The sequence below is a fragment of the Haemaphysalis longicornis genome, unplaced genomic scaffold (genome assembly GCF_048455015.1).
Source record: "Haemaphysalis longicornis isolate Haplotype H1 unplaced genomic scaffold, Haemaphysalis longicornis Haplotype H1 scaffold_6, whole genome shotgun sequence".
Lineage (NCBI taxonomy): Eukaryota > Metazoa > Arthropoda > Arachnida > Ixodida > Ixodidae > Haemaphysalis > Haemaphysalis longicornis.
Genome location: NW_027526407.1, coordinates 126,708,291 through 126,731,676, shown reverse-complemented (window position 1 = coordinate 126,731,676; position 23,386 = coordinate 126,708,291).

Genomic DNA, 23,386 nt, shown 5'->3' with positions numbered 1-23,386 from the left:
TAACCATTGATCCCATGACGGGGTACTTATGCCGCATGACAGTGACTTCGAGTTTTCTTTGCGCGTAAATATCATATAATATCAGAGCAAGAAGTACAATACGTAGAGCGAACAATAAATTTGAAACTGCACAGGAGCTCACGAAAGCTATGACCCTGTATGCGAGAAGTCCAACGTGGCATGAAAGGGCAATACTAATTACCACCCTGATAATTGCTGTGCCGAAAAGCGACTCTCATTTTCTGGGAAGGCAACAGAAAGGGCACGCACGCATGGATTGCTTAACACCTTCATTTTTGTTGCAACTTTTATGTTCCGCACCATGTCGTTGTGCTTTCGTACCTCAAATCTCTGGCCAAGGAGCGGCTGATATTTGCTATCACAATGGCGCAAGGCTGGGCGAGGTGGCCAAATAATGTTTTCAAAATGTTGTAGTGGTGCCCCTCAGCCTCGTCTTGAAACACCAACCAGCTTGGTCAATGTCAACCTTGGCGCAGGTTAGGAGCACGGAATATACAATTTCTAAAGCGCAGGCGAAAAGCCCATTCTGATATATTTTTTATACATATTTGGCGCCATTGTACCTGATTAGTTATTTTAATAGCGTAGACATTCATTATTTTGCTGTCTACAAAAAAGAAAGTGAGGGAAGTTCAGACTAATCCATAAGGCTTGAAGTCAGCGGATGTGTCTGCAATAGTAGCGTTTTTCGTCTTTTTTGCCTCACGAGGTTGTATAAGCCCCGCCGCTGCACGAGGCACCAAAAGTGGATGTTCGTCTTCCTCTATCGCACACGGTTCTGCACCGCACGTGGCCTCGTGGCCTTCCTTCGTGGTGCACGCTTACGGCAGTGGCGCCGGCCTCTTCGTCTTCCTCCGCCCTAGCCGCGCACGGGTTCCGCGCACGTCTCCTTTGCGTCCTTGCATGTCTCACCCCTTCCGCCTATTTCTCCCCATTATCGGGCTGCTACTTTGTGCCGGGCGTTTGCGGAGAGGGTGTGGTTTGACCTCTAGTGCTCAGTGGCAAAACTGGTGACCAAGCGAATACTACCGCAGGAAGCGTAGTGTAGCTTGCGGTACAAAAAGAGTGGCTTGTTGGTATAGCAATTCCACCATCTGAATCGAAGAGTGCTAGGACATGCCCCGTAGGTCGTCTCGAATCGAGGCTTGTTGCTTTTGGTGAGCAGTTGCGCTTTTTCAAATAAAATTCAGGATGTACCAACGGTACTTCTTGATACTTTTGAAAGTCATTAAAAGTCATTTAGAGCCGTGTTTACAACCACTTAAGGGACAACGTGCAAGACTTAGCTTTTCCTCTTTGTTTGTGTTTTCTTTTTTTTAGGATTCGTAGAAAGACGGCTGGCAAAGCAATAAAAAGAAGTTACCTTCGTGTTGTGGCCTCTTTTGTTCTTGTGTCATGTTCGCGTTGTTACAAGGAATAATGTATGAAGTCGGGCAATTCTCTGTTTTAACATTTCTCCAAAAGCATTTATGCCATCGCCTATGTTCTTCATCGCTGCAGGAAGCTTGAATACCGCGTGTTTTCTGTTTCTGCAAACTTCTTGGAGATGACTGTTTTGCCTAACAATTCATTTTCTTCCAACTATTCTTAAATATCAGATTTTCTCACCTGTAGTATGAAGCCATGCACTTAACTTTACTGTGAGTGGCGTATTAGAATTATTACTCGCTTTGTTGCCCCTGCATTATGTATTAAATTATTCTTGCTTTCTGGCCACTCTTTTGGCATTTGTTTGCTGCGTATCGTCTTTTCTATTATCGTCATTAACGATTCGTCACCTTTTAGTTCAAGCAGGTTTATCAGCTTAACTGCTATTCAGTACGAGCCCACCTATATTTGCGAATAAATTTTTTGTGCTGCTTTTTACCCTCAAGCCTGCTGAAATTTGCTTCCCTTTCCGCGATATTTTTGGTTCTGTTGTATCTGGTGTAAGCGTCACTTCCTCTATTTCTCTAAACTTCTCAATAATCGCTCCATGATTATGAACCACGCGTTCTCTCCTTATAAATGTTTCCCCTTGGTATTGATAAAGAATTTTATTTATAATATTACTTACGCTTAGTGATTTTACATGGCTTAAAACTTCTTGAATGGGCTTCTGTCCTTTTTTATTTCGGTCACCCACAGTTCGCGTTTTTTTTCATTTTATAGTTGTCTGCATCCTTCCTGCTGTTCTATTTTTTCTCTAGGTAGATATCCCATTATTTTCAACTACCTCCGGTTCCATGTTAGTTCTCTTTGCCTCTCTTTGTTCTCTCGACACCTTTATATGGTCCTCAATAACCCCTCCTATTTCGTTACTTCACCAGCTTCTCAGCTTTCTGTTTTCTATTCATTCGTTTCGTGGTTGGCTTCCTTCACCTTATGCTTTATGAACCCGATGGTGTTGATGTATACCAATTTTTTTCGGGTACTTATTGATTTCATCTTGCATCGTATCAGCGATTACCTTTAACCGTTCACGGCTCAAACTAGTTCCTCCGATAGTACCGATTATTAAATTTTTCCCAACTGCACTTCCAAAGTGCAAGGTAAGCCGTTGTGGTAGCTTCCTAAGCTGTCCGTTACCATTTCGTCTATCTTCCTTTCCCGCTACTTTTTGTATACTGTCTTGAAGATTAGAGTATATTCTATGCTGAAATTTTTTTTTGCCGCTTTCCCCGGTTACTCGTTTGTCACAGTCTTGTTTTTGTTGAACATTACTGGCCGGCTATACTGACATATATTTTCCCCTGGAGGACCACTGTCATCTGCGTATCCATCAAAATCTTCTATGTGGGAATTCATATCTCCAAGTAAGAATATTTCACCTGGAACTTTAAACGCGGTAACAAGACTTCTAAGACAATTTTATATCTCCTAATTTTTGCACCTAACTTTTTTCTTTATTTCTTCAGCAGCGTACATGCCTAACAGGAGACCAAGACCAAAAGCGGAAAACAGGCTTGCGGGGTTCCGTCCCCCTTCCCATGTTAATAAATCAATTCAGTTACCTTAAGCACTTCTATCACAGTAACTGAGCGCATATTGCAGAAAGGAAAACAGTGAACATGTGCACTTGTCAATTTCAACAAAGTAACTCACAATATTTCTGCTAATGAAGCTAAAAAAAGAGCACTAGCATTTACCAGAATACACCTGACGAGACTTTCCCTCATGCAAATATTTTAATTATCTTACACGTAACAAACACTAAAACAGATACAATAGAGTAATCAATAATAAACACACACGCACACCCTGAGTACATAATTTGTACTGAGGTTTATTCTAAGCGTTGCATTTCGCCACATAAAAAAGTAGTTCAAAGCTGTTTTCATCCCCTTTTTGCAACTCCATAACACACCTCAAGTATATCGTAGAGAGACCCAGGTTACCGAATTACCACAGAAACCTTTCTCTTAACCAAAAGCATCCTGCACTTTGTTTAAAATTGTATGAGACGTAATAAAAACGCACACTTATTTCCCGCATATTTAGTACTTTCACGGACTCAGAATCGGTGGCTTGCGGACCGCAATTTGTCCTTATAGGCAATGCTCTTCGTTTTGGATTCCGGATATTTTATTTGCCTGCCATTTCAACGGTGATCTTTATAACCCACTCCTCTAAACCCACTCTAGAAGCTTAAAATAGTAAACCTGGTCGGTTTTTAGCAACTTGTACATAAAGAAGAGTGGTCGTGCTCTTAGATCGCACCTATCATCTTAAAAATGTTCGCACATTCGCAGAATTTTTTCTGCAGGATAATTCACTGATTGTGGTCATGCGCGGTTGTTGCGCCCCAGACCAAGATTCTGTAACCTAGCCTGGAATACAAAAGCGAATAATATATCGTTTCTTTCAGCCAGTTGGGTATCAGGGCGTGTATTTGATAAATTTATCAGGTAACACGAGATAAATCGGATTTAGTCCCATTCACATTGCCAGTTTAGGCAAGTTCGGAAACCAGACATCTAAGAATTTCTGTTTGAGTGCGCAGTCTATAGTGCTAACGTTGTTGGTTGTACTGAACTTGGAGGGATCTCTCTTATTTACTGGATTGAATATAATGTACTATGTTTTAGTTGAATTTAGACTGGGTTCATTTTATGAATTTATTTCCACTGCTAATTTCACAAATACATTACTCTACCTTAAAGTTTTCCCTGTTATGCTGCCTCTAATCCACAGTGGATAACAAACACCTGCAACCTCACGCCTTCCATGATCTTCACAGAAACCCCACTAAGCTGCAAATACCAAAAATACGCGCCCTTCACTACCCCTTTGAATCTCCTACCTCACATTCCTACACCAATCCTGCCCTAAACACTTGTTTCTTCTCTTACTCTTTTTGACTTCTGGGGACCTACCTCTGCAAAAGATGTCAAAAGTAGGAGTGTGTTTGCCGTGAGAAAGGCGAGTTGCTTTGCCAAAACATTGGCAACAATCAAGACAGGTACGTTGTTCAGTGTTTTATTTTTTGTGTGTTCCTGACAACACCCACGGTTCTATTTTTTTATGGAATTCGTGTTTGATGGTGACCAAGCGAAGTATATCCCCTCTTCACTATATTCTTAAAGGCACGCTGTTAAGAAGATTTGAGGAGTCAAATTCAGGGAGCAAGCAACCCCGACAAACTTCAGGCCACCAATGATGAGGAGGTCGCCGTCTGTAGCACCGGTTTTGCCGTCACGAGCAGAAAAGAACTAGATAGAGCCTTTATTAAAATAACAGGCAATAAAGACTTCTGTTTTAACAGGGCAGTAACTGTGCAGGCATGGACGTATTGATATTAGAGAGAGATAACTGAAACTGTGCAACTGCGAGAGTTAAATGTAGCTTAAGTTTGACACAAGGAATGCTAACAATAAATTTTACGAAATAGCGTAGTTACGCAAGATAAAACGCTCGATGGATATGTGAGACAAAGTCACGCAATATTCACCTAGCAGGACGGACGATGCACTGCTGTCCCGAGAGCGATTTTGGCTACCTAAACACACTGCTTCGACGTAGGCCGGGACGTCCGATGCCAAACGTGGCTGTTCAGGTGCCGGAAGCAAGTTGTAGTCCTCCAGGACACGCGTCGCCGATGGCGATGCACACACGGGCAGAATTCATTGCGACATCACAACGTCCCAACGCAACTTCTTCGTCTTAGTATGGTTGGCTTTTTGATACCTGTGGTATCCTAAAAAAACACAACACGCAAATTGGCTCCTGCCGTCGAGCGCGCAACTTCACTCTCTACCTTCTCGGACTATCGGCGCGATTTAACACTGGCAGCACTATGACTGCTGTGACATAGCTCGAAATTTTAGCGAAAACTGAGCGAGGAATTTCGTTGTTTTAATTTATTCTCTCGCTGACGCGTCTGAACGAAATACGTGTCTGGTCCACGCTGGCGTCAACCGATGTCTGATAGATGCTCTTTTTCTGAAACTTCTCGGAGGTTAGATGGCGAAGTGAAAAGATAAATGCCATAGAGAGCGTCTGTGTTACAGTAAAATAAAGATGCTGCATAATGATACAGAAATTTATAAAGGAATATTATGCCGTTTATGCCGGACATTGTGACCTTCGGTTCCTCCCAATGACACTCGTAGGTCTAATCGGGGAAGGCCGCATTAGGTACATGCAGGAATATTTCGCTTCCAGAGAACACGGAGCATTCATCAGCTTTCGAAGAAGCGCCACAAGTGATGACATCAAGAAAGTCATAGACTCCGCTCCCCGCAACATCGAGAACTTCGACCTTCACTTCGGCACTAACGATACAAAGTAGAGCTCCGGGGAAAGCACTTTCGATGTCGTGCAAATTCTTCTGCACGGCGTTCAGACCAACAGGCCCAACGCGAAAATAACGCTCACAAATTTACTTCACGAGAGCGCAAGAAAAACAAGCCAAACACACCGCACAAGCACAAATGTATAGCTGACACTCGAAGAACCGGTAAGCTAAAATAATTTTCCCTAAACCTGTAACTGAAGAGAAAAAACGTTGACATCATACACCATGCGAACATTTAACATGACCCCAGGAAACGTGACCTCAGAAGGAATACACTCCAACCTTCGAGGCGTTTAATTTCCCCAAACATCAAGTACGGGTCGAATCATTCAGTTAAAGTGACGCTTCGCACTGCATGCGTAACCCTCGCGTCTTCGGCTAGCACACAACAACAGAGAGAACGTAACATTTACAAATTTTCTGTTCTAGCTAAGTGTAGCAGATTGGACGCGAGCACATAAACAATATATAAGGCTACAACACCATCTGAACAGCTCGCAGGTGGAAATATACAGATACATCAAAAACATAACACTCAATGTTCAAGCAGACACCATCACATCCTATAACGCAAGCAAGCACTCCCATATTCGTGTGTACGTTGCCCCTAGTAGCCCCCCTAACAAACCTTCTTCAAGCAACAAAGTACAGCCCTTGAGGTTTCCTTGCTACATGCGCAATTTCGAAGCACCAACTATATCAGATACAGCAGCCCTTAATTCCAATAATTTCTTTAAATCTTGAAGACTTTCCGGCAAACAAACTACCGATTCGTTCCCAAACATATTCCTTGTAACCTCAGAGCAACAAGATTCCGGAAAGCCTTCTTCTTCAAGTAAGTTTTCGTCTTTCTTGTGTTCCGCCAGAAATAGCAGCGAAGTGGCGTGGTGTTCTTACCAATGCTTCGCTCTACCTCCTAGAAACTCATGGAGACTATTGTAAAAACCAACTGAGCCCTAAAATACCCGATTGAAATATCTTCTTAACAGAGATGAAGAACGTACATCCCAATACTTTAGGAAATCGCTAAAATCACGAACTCTGCAAGAAGGAGTGGTAAGCTTCAACATTACTCGTTTTCGTCACCAGACTCAGGCTAGCCTGCAGAACATCAGCTTCCACATAATCTCGACTATCGACTATACAGTATCAGTATTGTAATGTCTCCACTCGACACCAGCACTGATAGAGTAGAATATCCTACCACACCTAATATTCAAAATGTTCAATCCGGCTCCTGTCTGCATGTAACCGCAGAGATAAAGGCATTCACAAAACATTACCGAAGGGTGAAAAAGTATTGTACAACGAGGTTTATCGTTCTGTCAAAAACAATCCACGTGCATTAAAACGAGTTACTCAGGGATCTAGCTAAATTTTCTCGGAGAATGAGACAAAGAAATTTTTTTCTGATAAAGAGCACCAAACAGATATAACCTAGCACGCAATTGATGCTTTTAACACCTGTACTCCAGAGGCTGATAAATCTACAAAAATTTTATTTGTACCCCAAATTAGTTACAAATGAAATATCAATAACGAAGCAACCAAGCAAGCGGAAAACCTAACTCCACCGTAAGAAGTTAACCTAAATAGCTGAGGTGCCAGAATTGTCATACTCCTTAAACCTGCCGACAAAGGCTATGGCGTAGTATTCTTAGGAATAGGAAATATACATACATCAAACTTATAAGCACCGTAGGTACACTCGTTACTACAACCCCTTAGATAACGACAGAGGCCAGGAATACAGCCTAACAATACCTGGGAGACTCACAGATCTGCTGTAGAGAATTACTCACAATCACCGATGGGAACTTCATGCGTCTCAATAATCAGTAACCAACCAGTACGTTTCAGCCACTACCCAAAACATTGTAAAGTCCTGTAGAATCGTTTTTTAAAGCCGGCTTACCCAGCCGGCCACAGGTTTAAATAGGAGCACCCCAACAGAACCATTATAATGTTTATCAATCAATACATCTGGATAAGGACCAATAAGCCCTCTGAAACTTCTTACTATGTTCAGTCAGGACGCCCCAGCACTTCCACCACATATTAGAAGAGATAAAAGGGGTTCGGTGCCTACCCCGCGACACCGTCTTTCTTACCGGTGATGTTTCCGCCTTGAACACAAACATCCTTCTCGTCAAGGAAGCCGAATCTATTGGAAAGAATAAATGTTTTATATGTTATTCTTATGACTAAATTTATATTTCTAGGACACGTGAAATAAAAGTACGTGAATTCGAGCAATAATATTTTGTTTGTGCAGATGCAGGCTATAGTCAGCATTGTTTTCTATTTAATTTTTTTAGCAGTAAGCTACTACAATTGCGACAAAAAATCAACTAGCATCAAACTATACAGAACTTTTTGGCTAAGTCCCTCAGAAATTTATTGCACATGTTGCTACTTGTCACACGCATTTTTCTTCTTTGCGTACCACAGTGTATCTTTGAACGCACTGGGCCCATCATTTAGGTGTGTTTTTTTCAGAGCGTTCATTATTCATTGTTTATTCGGGCTAACCTAATGGATTGATGCGCCGAAATTGTCAGCATTTATTAAAACTACCACGGAGATCAGCCTGTAGTTTCTTATAAATATATACACTATATTTACAATTTTGTAACATAGAAACATGAATAATTTTACCTTTCAAATCACAAGTTCTTCTCTCAGCTTGCATTTTCCTGAGTTGACCTCTGCTAGTTCTTCAAATTTTTACAGTGTACGAACGAGGGGAAGCCATGCTGTGCGGGTTTGGAGTGCAAGCGTGTTCCCAACTGGCGAGCGCCGCGCTGCATGCGCAACGGTATTTCTGGAACCGATATTTTCGTTCCGAAATTTTTTCTAATTTTAGTTAATGTTGACATGGCATATTCCTCTCGCGCTTACTAATTTTAGAGCACTGATTTGCCGAGATGATGATGGTTTAAGCTTAATGGCGCAAGGCCGACATGGGCAAAGAGCGCCAAATACAAAGTTATTTGATGAGGAGGGAAAACATAAAATCAGTTAATGACTATAAGCACGGCTGGCTTAAAGGGCCAGGGGGAAGAACAAGAGTGGTTAAAAGAGGAATAAGCTGGCTGGTGTATAGGACCAGGGGTAAAATATGGGTGGAATGAGATGAGTTGTAAGAAATGAACTTTAGATAGGAACTTAAAGGTGCGCTGAACAGAGAACATGGCATCATCTCCTAAGAAGTATGACGGGTGTGGTGGAATATGTCGTGTGTGTAGTTGTGGGAAGTGTTTGCGTCGTGTAATGTCGAGTGCCTTACATTGTATGAGTTTTTGGATCACGGATAGGGACTCTCTGCACCTGCTGCACAGAGGTCTTGGAGATCCAGTCAGCAGTTGCGAGTGCGTTGCATGAGTGTGCCCTATCGGTAATCTAGCCAAGGCGACTTCAGTGTATCTCTTTCATGTGTCGGTGGTGTATGGTCCCAAGTGTGGTTTTATTACGTGTAACTTGTTGTCTGTTTGTTCGCTTTATTGTGCTTGCCATGTTTTGCGAAGTTGTTGTCTGATGTGTGGTTTCACGTCGGTGCAGGGTAATGAGGTTATGTTCACTGTATTCGGGAGTGTAGCAGCCGGGTTCATTCGATCCGCTGCTTCGTTCCCGGCTATATCACAGTGACCAGGGACCCAGCAAAGAACCGATTCAAATTTGCGGACATACACAGACATAATACCCTTGACGATCAGATTGACAACGTGGTTTTTCGAAGGCATTGTTGACGACAGTGCCCGCACAACACTGAGCGAATCTGTATAGATAATGAATTGTGGGATGTGGCTTTTAAGTATGTTTCACAACAAGAAGTACACCGTAGGCCTCAGCCGTAAAAATACTAGTATGACTATTCAGAGTTCTTGTGACATTAAGGCCGGGCCCATGCGCCGCGCAGGACACAGAGGTGGCAGTTCTAGAGGCGTCCGTATAAAATTCAGAACACTCATACTTCTGCTGCAAATGCAAGAAATGCTGTAGAATTGCACATGTGGTTGCTCGGTTTTTATCTACATGTCTGATTAGCCGAGTGTTGCCACATTGGCGCACTATCAACTTCATGCTCGCCCGCAATTTTTGTTTCCAGGCGTGTCATGCGTGACATTATATTTTGAAATATAATAATAGATGACATGCATTACGCAGTGCTTGTTGAAATGCGTAGTTTAGCAGGCTTGATCTCAGACAAAAAGAGCACTCAACGACGTGGTGGATAGTTTATTCTCCATAAATACCGCCACGTTTCTTACAAACAATTCATTTGAAATGGGTTGCCAAGATCGAGGTATATACCTCTTTGCTATTGATTTGATGTTTGCTTAAGTAATTTGTGTTCTATTAATGAAGGAAATGTCGCTGCTGTGTGAATATTTGGCAAAAATAACAAAATACCTATGGTAATTTTAGCAAGACAAATGTTATTAACCTACGCAATCGATAGTAGGGTACTGTGTCAAATTTTGCTAAAACACGTGCGGGTTCTTGGTCCAATAAATTGCGGCTCGAAATAACGCTGCTGCATTGAACTACGAACTCCCTACCTTGGATACCTCTTGAGTGAAAACCACGGTGCCATTGACCCCGATGTAATAAACGGATTCTCTATGGAACGTTTCCCCACCACAAAGTTGAAAAAGCTCTGCATATGTAGCTTTCCACAAAAAGAGCCCACTATCGTTGCAAAGAGGCAACTCATTTTCTGTGGAGTGATGATCCCCTGTATGTTTTAAGGCCCACTGGGAATTAATAGTCGAGCACTGCGTTTGCTCTATACAATTATCCCCAAAGTACTCCGCTCAGAAAAAAGTTGTATATAAAGAAAATAGAAGAAGAAAAAAATGGGCCTCGCATTTCTTAACATTGGCATTACAAAAAACAGCCTAATGGAAGCACAATTTCAAGGTCGTTCGAGAGACTTATACGGTGTACTTTTTATTATTATTAATAAATTATTATTTTATTTTATTATTAAATTATTCATTATTTTATTATGTCTTTGTACACTCATTTTCTTTGCAGCATGCCTTGAGATTAACGAATGGGTGAGTTACATATCATTTTTTTTTGTTTTTGGCCAACAGAAAACCACTGGCACTCACGGATGTTACAGAGCAACTGAACTACTTAAATGCACTTTAGTATACCACACCTCACTTTAAGGTTCACAAAACCAGTAGTGCCCATCATCAACCAATTCTGTCATGTCCACGTACCTTGAAGAAAGCTTCTGTTGCTAAAATCAGTGTATCCTTGCCTTCTAATGGTAGCCAATATGTGGGAGCATAGAATAAAAACGCCAATGGATCATGAGTACCGACTTAGGGTAGTTAATATTTCTTCACTGAACAGAGGAAGTTCTCTTCATTGGTGCTTCATCAAATCCGACTGGTCATTAAGTTTTACGTGATGTGGGGCAGGCGATTGGGCTCCTCATCCAGTGATATAAATGGAAGCACCTGAGAAGGACGTAATGTTCCATAAAATTCATCACCGTCATTTTCATAGGCGTGGTTATGTTTACTGGAGTACGAAGGGGTCTAATGAGTCGAAAAGTCTCAATGGTTTAATGAGCAACGTCTAATGAGCGGTAGCTAAGTGCACCCCTTACCCGAAATTTTGGTAGTGAATCCCTTTATTGCATCCTTGTTCAACACCCTCTGTTCAACATCCTTGATCAACAGCGTTTTTATATCTATTGGCATCCACTCTGTTAAACGGGCAATCCACCTGTTGTCACCCATGTGCAATAGATGTCAAACCCATGCCCAAAATTTTGCAGATTTTATATGTGCCCCTAGTATTTTTTTTCCATTTCGCTTAATGAGAACTGTAGTTTTGGCCCCATACGTCCTTACTAGAACAGCAAGTTGGCGGTTTGTACAGGAGAATGTTGTGACAGAGAAAGCTTACCATAAACCATAAGTGAATTTCTACCAGAAGTAGCCCACACAAGGCTTTGAAAGGCGCAAGTTTCTACATTTTAACCTGGAACACCACTTTCGACTTTCCAAAGACAGGCAAAATCACTTGGTGTTACCGAGAATTTTTTACCTACCTCGACGTCCCTTTCTTTGGAATGCATTGTTAAGTAACCTTTCAGCTTTGGTCATTTTTGATCATACAACTTATGGTTCCAAGCAAATTTTTCAGACACTGCTATCTAAAAGCTTCCTCAAACTATCACACGTAAATAAATAAAGACGTTCACCGAGGCTCTGTTCTTGGCATAGACAGCAATCACTCACTAAGCGATAACATCAGTTAATTTTTGCATATTGCCTGGATAAATTAGGTGTATATGTTTACTGTGGTAAAAACCTACAACACTGCATATATATAAATTTATTGACACATGGCAAGAACAGAAAAAAATGATCAAAAAAGAGGTGATGATTGTTCAACTGCAAAAAAACACCTAATAAAAATAAAACACATAACTACCCGCCTTTATTTATTTATTTATATATATATATACACCTAATTGCAGCCCTAGGGACTTCGAGGTTACTCTTATGGGACAACAAAAGTGAACATACTCAGGTTGACGTTCCACTCTCCGTGCAGGTTTATATTTCGGAACAACTGCAAAGAGCGATATCATGTGCAAACGTATTCCCACATATTAACCTTTTTTCTGCGGGAGTTTACCCAACGGGCATATTTATCTTACTTTGGGTATTTGGAACAGCAAATATCCATCACAATTTTTTTCCATTGGACCTTTGCGGGTAAATATTATCAAACGGGACATATCAAAACGAATGCTTGGGCTCCTTAAAATTATTTTCCTCCACCCATTCTACATTGCATCAAAGTAAAATAGCGGCACTTTTAAATAACACATATTGCACTTATATTTATTTCTACTTTCCTTTCTGATGTATGCCTGCTTTGGATATTTTCAGTGTTACAATCATTCTCGGCCATGCTGCCCGGGTCTGGTATGCACCATGCCTGAACCCCTTCGTCCACATAGCTGCCACAGAAATCTTACCAAGGAAGATTACATTGATTTTTAATAAACAATTTCCATTACAAGCCTAATGTTTTGAAACTCTCAAGCAATGCTACGAAAATAGAGTTAAAGGGTGGGCAGTTCTTGCACGCACTCAAAAAGTGCCATAAACAAATGTCACTTTTTGCATAAACCTTATGTTGCATTCTAGTTGTTCTGATGCATTATACAATAATAATGTTTCTTGCATTACTATTTGTGTTACATTGTTTTTGGCTTGATTGTGCCACCATTGCAATATTCGGAGTAGACATTTACTCCTAGAACAACTGTTTTGTCTACGGGTGAATGTCTTTTTGTACCAGCAATGCATCCAATACTTATTACTGACACTGGGGGAAGAGGTGTGTAAAGAAGGGTATTTTCAGTACCTGTCAACAAGTTGCCGTTCACTGAAGGCCTGTCGAATAAATAGTCGTTCAAGCAAACGACCGAGATACACGAGTGTTACCGTCCGCGTCCTATTTTTCTTTCCTTCGTAATGATGATAACATTTCGGCGTAGCGACAACTAGTGCACTCTTCACAGCAAATGTATCAAATGTCTCGTAACAATACAACGTACATTGTTTCCGTGTATAAATACGATATTTCGCATCCAAGCACATACCTCTTTTTGTATGTTTGAGGATACGATGGCGGGTGAACGAATAAATTGATGGATGAAGCGATGCCCGCACAGTTGGCCGGACAAATGAACTGGCGGAGAAATTTAAGAATGCATGAATAAATGAATAGAGTAGTAGATGCGAGGATTCACGGAGTTAAGTGAGGACAGACTGGCGGGTGAATGAATTGGTAGATGGATGCATGTATAGATATATAGATACACGAATGAATGGTTGGATAGTTGGATGGATAAGAGGATGGTTGTAAGGATAGAGTAACGGATGGACGGGTGTTAGAAGCGAGGCACGGACGGGTATATCATCCTCGGAATACTGTACAAGATACATTTCGAGAGGGAAAAGCAAAAAATGAAGGAAGCTTAAAACAATGCGTAAGACTTAAAATTAGCCCAGTTGTACTCAACAGATGTGTTTTTTATCTTTTTAAAGTCACGGCGTTGTTGAAGCCCAGCCCTTGCACGAGAGACCACAACTGGACGTTCGCCTATCTCCTCGCCTATCTCTCCTCTGCAGCCTATCTTTCCCCGTTCCCGGGCCTCTGCTACGTGCAGGGAGCTTGCGGAAGGTGTTGGGGTTTCGCCTCTAGCACTCAAGAGAAAAAACCTTTACACCCCGCGAAGGCTGTCCGACATAGCCTGGTGTATCTTTCACTACAAAGAAGCTCAACTATGCAGGTTTAGTACCCATTAGCCCCAGATGCGGCAATATGGATGTAACATGCATAGCCAAAACAACCCAAATGTTTTGGCAGCTTTATTTATGAGGAAAGATAGAATCAACAGACTACCTTGGTATATAAAAATCACCAGTACATGTAAATCTTAAAAGGGACCTAGTAAAATGACAGGGAGGAAAAGCATCTGCATAAAATTATCTACAAACAAAGCGCCTGACCAAACAACAGCTATAAAAGTTACACCATCGTTTGCCCCTTTCCTTTATTCCCCTTTCCCCATATTTCCAAGCGTGTTTTGAAATCTTGCTGGTTTACAGAAAAATTGTTTGCACTCTTTTTTTTCAACCCTTGGGCAAGGACCACAGAGAAGGTTGTTTGAAAAGCAAACATGCTCATGTCGCCCCAGGCTGAAACATAGAAAACATTGAGGGTTATAACCGACATGGTAGTTTATATATTTCAGAGTGATCTGAACGAGGAGTGTGAAGTCGCCTACGGAATAACCCACTCAGCTATGTATCGCCGAGCACGTGCATTTCACTAAACAGCTACCATAAGCCTAATTGCTTATATTTTTGCAATTACATTATAAAATGGCAGTACAACCACAATGAACCAAATAACCAAATATACATACTTTAAGTTATTTACTGGCATTGTAGGGTTTATCAGTGTCGTCATTTCTATGTCGCAACTAACCCGGTTTGATAATGTGGCCTATCTGTTTCACCCGTCGTAAGCATGACCAATGTGAATATTGTCAACTGTAAGTTTTTCGTCAAATATTACAACCTTACCTATTTTCTGCAATTTTAGGACAGGTTTCATTTTACCCACGACTGCGGTATCCTAAACTTCCTTCCAGTTTATTCTAAATTAAAGCATTTTCGTTCCCGTGACCGCCATTGTAACGTATTCGGAGCTGCCAAAACGAACAGTAAGAGGGCTCCAAAACAGCATTTATAGATATTATAAGAGCAAATGACTAATAGCACCTCTGGGTACTCCTGAACAAATGGAGTCTGCGTTTCACAGTGAATAAATTTGATATACCACCTCGATACCACCTCGATACCCACTCTGGTATTTGCATTGGGTATTTTAACACATCGAATGATATATTAGTGCTCGACAGGTTCATTCAATGGTAATGTCAATAAATCGACCGAGCAAAAATTTTTACATCAGGATATAGAACCCTTTACGCTAGAACAATTCTAAGAACAGCTTTTTCTAAGAGTGAATTTCTACTTCGTTGTGCAAATGCTCTTTCTGTAGTTATAGGCTTTCTTAATCCACCTTGCGAACAGGCAAAACTCACTGCTGAACGATGGTTTATTTGCTGTAACTGTTATAATATTTATTTCTTTAATGCGACCGGTGGGAGCCAACACGAATATGATAGAAAAAATAATAACAAGGGGTTTCTGGTCTTTCGTGACAATTCTTGCACTTTCCCTTCTATAAAACCCATTATCTCGCAGTGGCAGACTTTTTTAAGGCAGAAAGACGAGAACCAATAGATTCAAAACATATCCAAAAGTCTTTACTTTAAAGCCATCAGTATCTTTATCTTTACCACGCTATAGGTTTTAAATTGGCCATACAAATGCTTCACTTTTGAAGAAAAATTTTTACGAATATTTTGTGTTCAATACAAATTGCAATCTGTAGAGTTTTGTGTATCGAATCAGGAAGCTTGCATACTCTGCAAGAACATCATTTCATCATGTGGCAGAAAATATAGTGGCATTCCAGCTATTTTTTCGCCATAAAAACAGCCTTTACCACGGCGGGATATCGCTGTAAGAATGATTTACAGGGTGATATTCTGAGACCACCTCGCACAGACGCACTTTACACTTATGAAACAGAAATATTCGACTTATGTATACTTTTTTCAAGCGCAGATGCTGCAAGAGGAACTTTCCTTCTTATCAACCTCGGCAACTAGAATATCAGCGGAATAGCTCTCTGGACATCTGAAAAACATAAACGTACATGAACTTGCAGAAATGTGATCTTGCAGGCAGTTCACACAAAATTTGTGCAGCCGTTTTGTGGCATTGAAGATCCTCTGTCCACAAAATTTTCGCGTGTCTTTTGAGAATTCAATGTTCTAAACTCTTATTTTATGCAACCGCAACAATTGATACCAATGTTTTGTGGGAATACAATGACTCCGTGGGACCTGAAATTGCACACTGGCAGCACATTTACCATACACAAGTTCGACAAATTAGCAGCATAACCATAATGCATAAATAAAAAGACGTCGTAAGTTACATTTCAAACAATTTTTTGGGGTTGGTACAAGCATGCCGGATTTAACCCGCGATACGTATTGCACAGACAGAAAAGTGCGGCCTGGGTGTTAAAGCAAAGAGAATTTTGCACGTTCAGCCATGCTAGGTGGCGAAAACTTGTACTCCGATATTTTATCCTGAATAGGTGAAAAAAGGTGATGTCCTAAACAAAAAACAATGGAGATGTCGAGAATCAGGCTTTCGTTCGGGCTAGTTCGTCATACATACAGAAAAAAAAAGAGCGCAGACACGAGGTCGAAAGAAAAAAAAATTGACCACGTATCTGCTGCTTCCGTTGCAAATGCCGTCAAAAGACAGTAGTCTTCGTAGACACTTGCCAAGAAAATGCCCCCCGTTGCTTTCCCGCTCACCTCTCATGCTGTTCCTTTACCGTCGCACTCATCCCAAGGATAATACTCTAAAGGTTTGCACAAGGCGATTTCAGTTTACCGCGTTCTACTGCTACAGGCCGGGTTCATCGATGCCATCGCTGAAGTACGGCGGAGACGCGCGTGAATGGAGGCGGCCGACTACAAGGTCTATAGAACCGCGTGGCCGCGCTCCACGTGCGTTTCAAGCAGAACGTGGAACCTAGCTAGTGGAACCTTTCGTTGCTGTGGCCGCGTGATTTTTCATATCTCTCCTGGAGGCGCCGGTTTTCTGCAGTAGATGTATAATATTATTTGTTCACGAAAAACCAAGCATCCATTAATTTTTAATAAAGGAACACTGTAAATATACCTTGTGTACTAATTTCCGGTCTTATATTTGCGTAATGTCTTGTTATTGTTTTAAAAAAGTTGACAAGTATGAACATATAAACCGGGCTTAGAGGTTTACATTTGGCTGTGAGTATATAGGACCATTGCGCAATATCAATATTACTCTGGCCGGGTGGTTGAATTGTGTTACAGACAGACAGACAGACAAACCAAAATTTCTGGGTTTAAGTGTACGAAGAAAGACTATCGTCTTTAAAAGCCAGTTAAGGCAGTCTCCTATACTTGTTTTAGGTGCGGAACACATTAGGACCGCCGAATGTCCGCCCGCATCCGTGCGCATAGCATTTACAATCGCAAAAATCACGCAGGCACCGGCAGGCTTCAAGCCTGCGCCTGGTAGACCAGACAGACTTTGTGTCAGTCATCTTACCCATTGGGCTACGACCGTGAGTTAGTACCCGCGTACCAAACGGCTTACTCCCTCGCCTGTAAAGGTGCGGAGTACCTTAGACCCTTCAAATGTCCGTCCGCGTCCTTCCGCGCACAGACAAATATCAAGCGAAAATCAAGTGAAATTCGATTTGAGACGTGAGCTGCAGTTTCATTTTTGTGAAATAATCAAGGTGCGGCGCGCACCTCAAATCGAAAGACGGTCGGGACGGAAACCGGATGTCACTTGGTGCTCAACTTGTATGCCGTTTCTAGTCCCCGTACTCCGCACCCTCGCCATCTACCTCAGAGTGGAGTTATTTAAACAACACCTTACGATGGTCATGACGAGGTATCACAAAATTATGCCAGATGTACAGGGTCTCCGGGGCTGTGATAATGCATGAGGCCAAAAAAAAGTTGCAAAACAGCTTAGGTAATTGTAAACCTCTAGAATATTTAAATCAGAAGGTTTTAAAAAAATGCAATAAAAACGCGTTGGAAAATATTTTAAAATTTGTTAAAAATACAAATTCAATGAAATTTCATGTGGATTTCTTGTGGAATGAAAAATGTTCCAGGAGAAATGAAACATTTAAACCTGCCAGTTATGTTAGCGTGTGACCCAATTACGTTAGGAAAGGCTCACTAGTATAAAAACGCCACCAAAAATAGCAGACTAAAAGAGAAGAGGGTGTAATCCGATTTGACTAGGTCCAGATAGTTGGTGGCGTAATTTCTTTGGTAATATTCCTTCGTATACCGAATTGCAAAGAAAAAAACAATATTCGTAATTTCATTATTTTTTGTGGCGCATATGTGAGGCCTATTTTGCAAATAAAGTGTAATCCCAATGAGGCCTTGCATACCGACCTCTCTGTTTCTGTAATTGTTCTGATGCACTGGCCCTCGAAGCAACGACCAAAGCATCTAAAAACGACTTTAGAGATTGTTAGGGTATTTTACATGAAATGTGCTTGAAAGCAGTAAACATAATGTTTCGTTACATGTGCGCAAAATTGCGACGACAAAAAACAAATTGTTTTGCACTCTTGATACAGGCACAAGTCGGAAAATAGAGAGAAATTATTTTGTTTATCGACCAAAAAGCGACACTGAGATCAACAAACTCTTAAAAGAAGACTACAATTTCCAAGCTTTGTTGACATTGTTATTCTGTGCAAAATGTTTGGACATGAGTCTTGGTGGAGTGAGCTTTCAATAGTTTATGTTTTTGGCAGCCGGGAGGTTGTAGAGCAAATTCATCAGTAATGTTGTGAAGCGTTGAATAAAAGCGCTGCTAGGGTAAACAATGCGGGGGTGCAGCAAGATAGGCAAAAAAGCATTACCGGTCACATTATTAGACGTTTGTATCTCCAATGTACAGCTTGCGCACACTGAGTCTGGCGTAATATTTTCCGATATTACTGACCATTGGCCGATATTTTGGTTCATACCTCTTAAGGGCACAGGGTAAGGCAAAATTTTGAAAAAATGACTTTTTGTTTTTCTTCGCAATTAGGGAAGTTCAATTCCTTGCGCACATTTTCCATATTCACACTTGCCTTAAAAAGTCTTATTTCTCGCTAAAAAGCAGTTTTTCCGTAAGCATGTAGTAAGTGCCCACATCCTCTTAAGAATGTTCTCAGGGTTTATTATCATTTTTTTTCATCAAAAAACTTCCAGTTTCAGATCAAAATGCTTTTCTGGAACCAGCTGTATTAAGAAATGGCATAGCAACCATTGCAGAGCTGATTTTTCAGTGAGGGCAATCCCAAGACCCTGTTGCACGTTTTTTCCACATTTGCCCTTCGAAGCTGCGAACAAAAAAACATCTTTTTTGGGCTTCACACTGTAATGACTGTAATATTAGATGCTGTTCTTTTATTAAATGATGAAGCAACGCATGAGCCAGCATTTTGAAATCATTCAGACCAAAACCTGGAAGCAACACCACCATTAAGTCGCTTAAATAGGTTGACCACAAGCAAAATACTTTGTGAGGAGATCTGTACGATGGTGCACAAAATAGTCAAGGAAGGACAGACGACCGGGTGAAAAGCAAAAAAATGACTTTGGCAGTGATTATGAAGCTGGTGCTTTTTAAATAAATGGCTCCAGTGGTGTTTTTGGCAAAAAAGTATTGTTTTTAACCTCTTTTTTTTACTTTAAACTCAATTATCTCAAAACAATGTTTTTTCTTACATAGGTACCATTATTTCCTATATCGTTCACGATAACGAGGTGATTTTTTCCCCCTGTCATCTACATAACGTTTCACACCTGCTGTACTAGAATTGAAAGTATGCACGCAACAGTTTTTTTGTTACACAATTTTTAATGCTAAAATAATGCCAAAATTTAGGTACTAACAGACAAAAATTATAAAAAACTGAAATTTTCAAGGATGTTCATAATTCTAGTACAGTTAAAAGAGCACAAAATTTGAAAGAAAATGATATATACGTTATGTATATACCTTTATTAGATGCCGAGAAAAATGTACCTCAAAATGACAAAAATGCGGGAAGTATAGGGCTTACCCTGTGCCCTTAAAATAAATGACATAACAAACACTGCTGCCCATATGACCAGAGGTTTCAATGATCTTGCGCTTAACGACTTGCACAAACGAATCGAAGATACTAATTGGGAGCCTATATACAAGATCACGGAAGCCAATGCAGCATATTCTGTTCTCATAGATATGCTGATAACCCAATGTAATACCGCCTTCCCACAAATAAAAAGAAAACAATATTATAAGAAGTTTAAGAAGCCTTGGATGAACGAATCACTTTACTCGTAGATAAGGAAGAAAAATAACATGTATCACAATTTCCCCAACAGCAAAAATCTAACTCTGCTTGCTCAGTATAAAAATTATGAAAAAAATTTCTATGAAAGAAATTTCTCCCGCATTCAAACTGATAGTCGTAAAGTTTGGCAGAGGTCAGCAACTTGGTCACTAAAACCAAATGTATGCAACTTGAAGAAATAATTACGGCAACTGGTAGATTACTGGTCACGAGATCTCAAACGCCCTCAATGACTTCTTTAATAATGCCGCTTCTCAAAATTCTGTCGCGCAAACTCCTGTAAATAACTCACTGAGCCTCACCACTCCATTACTCAATTCTATAGTACGCGCGCCCACAACTGCTCAGCAAGTAGCTACATTGATGTTTTCTTTAAAAAATGACCTATCTGCGGGGTACGGTGATATAAAATTTATGCCGGTAAAGCACGTCTGCGCCGTTATATGCAATGTTTTGTTCCACATTGCAAATCTAATGCTGTCAACTGGTGTGTTTCCTGAGAATCTCAAATTGACCCGAGTCGTTGCCGTACGTAAAGGAGGCAATTTAAATGAACTGTCGAATTACCCACCAATTTCTGTTGTGCCTGTGTTGTCAAAAAATTTTGAAGGTATAAAAATTCTGGGATAGCCGATTTTCTGCGCAAATACAATGTGATTGTTGATTCACAATATGGGTTCACAAAAAGTAAGACCACGTAGTAAGCACTCTTAGTTCTAAAGACAAAATATTAGATAACTATTGAACACAAAAAATATACCCTTGGCCTATTATTAGATTTTCGCAAGGCATTAGAATGCGTACACCATGAGACCCTTCTTAAGAAACCTTCTAACTATACGGTTCGAGGTATTGTGTTGAACCTATTGCGAAGTTATTTGAGTTATAGGTACCACAATGGTCGAACAAATAATATATCCTCTGATATACAGGTGGTTAATCGTGGTGTCCCACAGCGATCAGTACTAGGGCCAATATTATTCATGCATATATAAATGACCTAGCCGGCTTACATGACTCTTCCGATCTGGTAATGTACGCTGATGACACTAATCTTTTGTTTTTTTCCTGTTCATTACCGGCGCTTCAAAATATGGTCAATGCTTATTTATTCAATCTTGGGGATTGGTTGCACAAAAATAAGCTTAGTTTTAATATAAGTAAAACAAAATATGATATTTTCATGCCCATCAACGCCGTGGAAACTAATTGTATACATAATAATTAGGACAGTATACCAATCAATCAGGTTTCTTCCCAAAAATTTCTCGGAGTGTGGTTTAATGAAAATCTTTCGTGGATTGTTCATATTTCTAAACTTGCTTCTGAACTAAGTAAAATTGTTGGCCTATTTTGTAGGATTTCTAATCTACTGCCTGTTTGGTAAAAAGTGTCTCTGTGTAATGCGCTGTATTTTTTTGAGAATTTTTAATGTAATTTTGTAAGGGGTACGACCACGTCTTCCAATTACCCAAAAGTTGTCCTGCAAAAAAGAGCCTTGCGGGCTGTTGAGGGATATTATGGTGCACCACGAAACTTACGTACGCAACCATTGTTTATTAATAACTCCATATTCAAAGCCTACCAAGTTTATTATCTGCGGCTTCTTCAATACATTCACCAGAATCGCTTGTACTCTGTTCCTGATAGCAACATAGGTTACAATCTTTGCGTGGTAAAATTAAGTGTTCCGCGAACGCGAAGAAATTGTGGTGAACAAAGACTGAGTTGTCAAGTACTAAGCGCTCTAAACAAACTCCCCTTGCCTGATGAGTTTTTTCTATCTAGAAACATGTTCAAGAAAAAGACAAAATAGCATCTGATTTAAGCTGAAATTTTAATGTACAATATTGGCGGCGTATCTGCTCCTTTCGGTGCAAATTTGTGGACATTTGCCAAGGAAATGCCCCCCTTTGCTTTCCACTGCACCTCTCTTGCTGTTCCTGGTCTGTCGCGCTCATCCCAAGGTAAACACACTAAAGGTTTCCTCAAGGCGATTTGAATTTACCGCATTCCAGTGCTACAGGCCGGGTTCCTCGATGCCAGCGCTGCGGTACGGCGGAGACGCGCGTGAATCGAGGCGGCCGACTTCAAGGTTTATAGGCCATGTTACCGTGCTCCACGTGCGTTTCAAGCAGAATGTGGAACCGAGTTAGTGGAACCTTTCGTTGCTATGGCGGCGTCATTTCTTATATGCGGCCAGGAGGTGGCGCGGGCAACAGCAGGCGGCGGTTTTCTGCAGTAGATGTAGATTATCATTTGCTAGCGAAAAACCATGCATCCATAATTTTTTCATATAAAAGAACACTATCTACCTCTTGTGTAATATTTTCGGCCCTATATTTGCGTAATGTCTTGTTCATGTTCAGCAAAGTTGACAAGTATGAACATATAAACCGGGCTTAGACGCTCACATTGGGCTGTGAGTATATTAGACTATTGCGCAGTATGCATTTTACTTTAGCCGCGTGGCTGAATCGAGTCACGAACAGACAGACAGACAGAGATAAAGAAAGACAAAAATTTCTGGGTTTAAGTAGCCCAAGGAAGACTATCGTCTATAATATGCTATTTACCGTCTTTGATATATATGCGTCTTTGTATATATGTGTGTACGTGGATAGAAAGATATATATCTATACTTTTGCCATTTTCACTGAAGTACTTTGGTCTAATGATTTACTTTATTTCATCCTTATGTTCGAAATTGTCCTTGTACAAGTATAAATTTGTATTTGCCCATGATTGTGCACATGTTTCTGTATTCTAGAAAGTGTTACTGATCATATATTAATTTTGTATTTTGATTGCTGCCCCTTCTACGCATTAAGTTTTTTTGCGTTTGTATTGTACTGCTTACAGGCTTAGGGTACCGAGGCCCCGTCAGGCTTAACCGTCTTTTGCCTCGGTCCCCTCTTTTTTATGAAAAAAATAAACTTCACTTCAATTCACTTATGCTGACAGCAAGTGCAG